The sequence below is a fragment of the Mya arenaria genome, chromosome 4, assembly GCF_026914265.1.
Source record: "Mya arenaria isolate MELC-2E11 chromosome 4, ASM2691426v1".
In the NCBI taxonomy this organism is placed as follows: Eukaryota; Metazoa; Mollusca; class Bivalvia; order Myida; family Myidae; genus Mya; species Mya arenaria.
In genome coordinates, this window is record NC_069125.1 from 52,956,787 (window position 1) to 52,962,302 (window position 5,516).

Genomic DNA, 5,516 nt, shown 5'->3' on the forward strand with positions numbered 1-5,516 from the left:
CGCAAAACTTCTCCTACCATTCGTTATGAAATGGGATATTTAGTAAGAATCAAAATAAATAAAACAAAATGATTTTGTATAAAAATATGTTGTTTTTTTTTCATAACATGCAGAAGTCCGTGACCCATGTTGCCAGATATCATATTCAATATTTACAGGTGAAGCAAATACAAAAAAAATATTACCAATATGCGTCCAGCACATAAATAACAAAAAAACACACCACTAAAAAATAAAACATTATACTTAAGTAAGTTTTACATTTTTACTTACTATACAATTCTTTACATTGTAGCTCTTTAGTTAATTTCATACAAAACTATGTATTAATAAACATTAACTAAAATGTTTTTAAATCTACTTCAATATCATTCTTACCTGAATCAAACGATATTATGCTATATATGACGCGTCATGAGACTTTTGGCCCGAAACCGATAGCCTCGATTTCGAGAAAAACGTGCGCAAAGTTGAAGCGTAAAAAATAAGAAAGTAACGAAGTTTTTATCGTTAAAACAACCATCAAACAATTTGTCACCCTAGATTGTTCAGTCAAATATAGTCTTTAAAATGTAATGTTCATAGAAATAGTGTTTTTTAACCACTTTCTTTCGTATTGTTTATTACTTTTGGTGTTATCTCCCGTAGTTGTCATGAGCTATTTTTTAACCCAAATTTGAGGATGTAGGTCAAGCTGAACCAAAGGCATTTTCCATCAAATTAGGAATTTGTTGGTAAGTAGAATTATTTTCATTGTTTAAGCATATAATTTAACAAATGTGTATATCTTTAATGTAATGCAATATATTCTAAATTCGGTCAAATGGATGGAAATTGATCGCATGAAAAGAAAGCGGAAGTGAAATTTGACAGTCTGACATTGAAAATGTAAACAGATCAAAATCTAGCAGATATTCACTTTTTGCATACTTATGATGACTGAAAAAGGACATAATCAATTTTTCATCATCTTACTGCGGCCAACTATCAACACAAGTATTGATGGATTTTACGAATAATTTTGAGTTGCATTTTAACTTTCTTTTTAGCTATGTTGATGAATTTAAAGTTGTAGATAAACTTTTTTTTGCAATGTTGATTTATGTGCATAACAAACCATCTCATGAGGTTCAGGTACATTGAAAAAAAAAATGTTATGATGAAGATGATCATGATGATTATGAAAATAAAAGACTAATGCAGATGGGGGAAATGTTTATCTAGAATTAGAGCACAATACTCTAAAAGCCAGGACCAATATTAATGACTGTAGCTGCAAGCTGCTTTTTGAGTATGCATGACATTCAGACTAACAGGAAATTTCTTTGGCATGCATTTTTGTGTACATGTTGATCTGCCGGGGCATCACCCCAACTATAAACATTTAATGATTTGTATTTCTGTTAATACATATCTTTAGAACATTATGATCAAATGTGAATTTCAGGTCAAGCACCTGCTGTACATAGAACAACAATCCATTACAGCTTTGACTATGCCAAGCAGGTCTTCTACCCATACTAGGCACAGCAAGAGTGCCCTGCTTTGAAGTGTTCTGTAAATCATATGGTAAATTTTATTTACAAATTGAGTGGTTAATACAGTTTTGCCATTTGACTAAATTATTATTGGGGAAATGGAAAACCTTTATATTTTGTAAATTCACTGAAAAAACAGAGAAGCGCTCACATTTGCTCTGCGGCGCTCTTGTTTAAATATTTTATATCACCTTTATTCAAAGTTCTTACTTGAACATAAAATTAAAGTGTAAATAAATATATATATATATATATATATATATATATATATATATATATATATATATATATATATATATATATATATACACATCTTTTCTATTTCAAGGTGTGTTTTTTCAGGTTCACAGATATCTCAGTGATGGAGGGTTTAGCTGTTATGTGGCCAATGGTGTGGTACCTCATTTTCAACATCATCCATATAGAGAAGACTCTGCATACCTGCACATTGACAACTATGTTGAGTGGAATAAAAACTATGCACTCATTGGGTATGATTGACAAAAGCAGTGTTGAAGTACATCACCTATGCACTGCATATTGACACATGAGAACATTAGAATAACAAAACAATGTAAAATTTATTATTTTTTCAATACAAGTAATCAGAAATCTCAAAATATTCATGAGTCTTATAAAAATAGTTGGGCTTAAATCTGTTCTCTTACTTCTCTAAATGTCATGGATTGAAGGCAATCAGTTCAATAAATTGTATGTAATTCTATGTTTAAGGGTCTGATGTATTCTGAAGGGAGAGAAACAACATTTACTTAAATGAATGCAGGTGACATAAAGTTCAGTGCTGTGTGAGATTTGGTCTGTGGAAGGTAAGTTGTAAGAATGTTGCTTTTTTGTTTTGTTTTTAATTTTGGTGCTTTAAATGTTGATTTAAAGCCAAATTAAAGGATTTTGTGTATACAAATATTGACTTTTGGTACTTTATTTAAACACTGAAGTTGGTTATAATACCTTATTATGTAAAAGAAAGCTTATGAAAAACAATAGGTATTATATCATAATATAAACAACATGTTTATTTATTCAGACCAAATGGAGGCAGCACACATTCTTTGTGGATTGATGACTTTGGCAAACTGGTTATATTCTTTGACTGGTTGGAGTACACCAAGTGACCCCTGAAGTCCATTCCAAACTTAAGGAAATATCATCACTTCAGGTATAACAAAAGTATTATAGACAGTATCACTGCATGTGTATGTATCTATGAACATAAGTCAAAAACAATCTTAGATATTTTGTCCGTTTTATTCAGATGTGAGTTTTGATGTTCAAATTAATTTGCATAATTTATTCCAAACACTAAGTAATGTACATATATGAACATTATTTTGCAGAACTTCAGCTGACCACCCAGTGAGTGAATTCATGAGAGAGCATGCCAAGGACAGTGAGATTGAAGTTAAAATTGACAAGCCCACAACAATGGCTTTTCCATTGAGAGTACCCTGAACGCATCCAACTAAAAGGACTTAATGCAAAAAGGCTCTGATCCCTTAAATAAGTGAATAAGCTAATATACTGATATGTGATCTTTATAAACTAAATATAAGATTTGAGAATGAGCCTGTTACTGAGCCGATGAAAGCGTGTATCAATTCTTTATTGACAATTATTTATTCAATAGAAACATGTTCATGTGATATGAAGCTACCAGTGATTTTGAGTGAAAAAACTGTGGTTTTAGCAAATGATTGATAGAAGGGTGCTACACCCTGTCTTTTGACGGTAGAGCCCCTCAGCCATAATGGAGACCAATATATGATTATTATTAATACAAACTTAAAACAATCTGGCAGTTGAACCTATAAATGCTTGAATTCAAGAAATTTATAGTATTGTTTGTCAATATTAGTAACTTCACAGCCTGATAAAATGTACCTTAGCAACCTTTCAGATTTTCTTCAATATCTTTATTTTTAAAACCTTCATGAACCCTATAAACATTTTCAGCTTTAACTTTTACCTATGAATAAGCATCGAAAATATAATTTGTCATGTACTATGTGACCAATTGCATACCTCTTGAAACTACATAATGACGTGTACATGCTAAGTAGTTAACATGTTAAATAAATTGTTTTCATTTTTGTAAAATGTAAATGTGCCCATTTATTAACTGATCTAATTTTACAATAGTGTAAATTGTGTAGGATTGCTATGTTTATTTAATTAAGAGTAAATATACTACCATTTCTTGTTTTATGAGCAATGAATGACTATACAAAAAATCACATTTGAGGTAAATTGGTAAAGTTGGTGTGATTATAATCATGTTCGTGTGACCTGTTGCCATGGTAACCAGAATAAAAAACAAACCCTTAAATACCATTCAAATAAGATAAATTATAGTAAATTACAGGGGTAACATACTTTAACTTCTAGATATACATTGGTTTGTATTAGGTGCAAGTTCCAACCTAATGTCAATTTATTGTGAAAAATTGCCAATAAACCATGGTACTTGGCGAACAGTTTTTATTTATTCTAATGCCAAATACAAACACCATGTACAGTAAGGTTTGAGTATATCAATTAACAAATCAATTATTATTGAATGCTTCATATGGCATTTATTGTATATTTAAATGCAAATTTAACCCCAAAACGCCTTTTTCAATAATGGTTGCCATGGTAACTAATTAATTTTCATTTATTTTCTCAATAATAATTGAGATTGGTTTTGAAAATTTATTGTTGTCGTTATAATGTGGCAATTGTGTATATTGTAGTGATGAATATTTATAGCCTCTGTGAATACAAATGTTTCAATAAATTCTTGAACTATACCGAATTTCCAGCTGTTTCTTAACCAAGTGCCCTTCTAGTTTTTGTCATAGTTTCGTTAAAAATAGAAATTTTTGAATTTTCTTTTCAGTATTTTTATCCTAAAGAATAGTACAGTCAGAAATTACTCATATCTCATTTTCGCCCAAAAAGTGGTTTCGGGCCAAAATGTGACTGGTCACATATATTCTATGGGAAGAATAATTGCCCGCCTTATCCTGGATAATATATATTGTGTTGTCATTTGTTAATGATTTGAAGCGGTTTTGAAAATTATATTGTGGAACAATGTCGCATTTGCTCAGCGGGAAAAACGGTAAAAAATGAAACAAAATAATTTGGTTTTGAATTGCATTAGCGATTAAAAAAAATGAGTTATTGGAGATAAAAATAGAAAACTTTTCTCACGTTTTTTTCGGAATTAGATGGCAATATTTCCATTCTCCAAATAGTTCTTGTTTTTACATCAGATGATGTTGACGTTCATTTAAATACGTGAGCACAGCTGGGGTCGATCAATCCTGGGAGTAGTTTCATAAGAATCTTGGTTTGAATGACCCTAACCATTTAGCTGAAACAATTCAGATTCTCAGCAGATAAGGTAAAACAATTCATTAAACAAAAAAACAAAACATTTTCTTGTGACATTGCTTTTTGGTTTTGACCCTAACGAATGTAAAACTCCGGTATGGTTCCGGGCAGTATTCTTCACTGAAACACGGAAGGTGTCAATAACAGAAAAAAGTTAATTTCACTTGCCCAGATAGGAAAATCGCAACAGACACCGAGTATAGTGAACATTTTTTCCCCTAGCCTGCGCTATGTTTTGTAAAAAATGATTTGAAAATAACAGCAATTTTCCTATCTGAAGGGAAAACAATTTGCTTCTTGCAATAGCCAGATGTGACGAAACAAACCACGTGGTATGTACACATTGTTGATGTGGGATACACGTGCTCGTCTTCGTCGGGCAATAATGCCATAATCGCCCTCACGTGCCGTGTCAATCTCACGGGTGGAAACGATAATCATTTTTGCAGGAACGAATTTCTACAGAAAAATGAAACTATAAATGACGAAACGAAAACATGTTTCATATATATTTATCATTTTTCAGTTATAAACTAATTTGTTAAAGATGCACTATTTCTCCCAAATAAGATTGAACACATT

At 31.1% G+C, this 5,516-nt stretch overlaps 1 long non-coding RNA gene across 1 annotated transcript; it reads left to right on the forward strand.

Annotated features, from left to right (window-relative positions):
- The first annotated feature begins 568 nt into the window (after positions 1-568).
- Positions 569-4,345, forward strand: LOC128231996 (uncharacterized). The gene is made up of 6 exons (XR_008260470.1): positions 569-734; positions 1,448-1,569; positions 1,881-2,029; positions 2,271-2,365; positions 2,584-2,715; positions 2,894-4,345. It is a non-coding gene; the product is annotated as an uncharacterized LOC128231996 (long non-coding RNA).
- Positions 4,346-5,516: the final 1,171 nt, after the last annotated feature.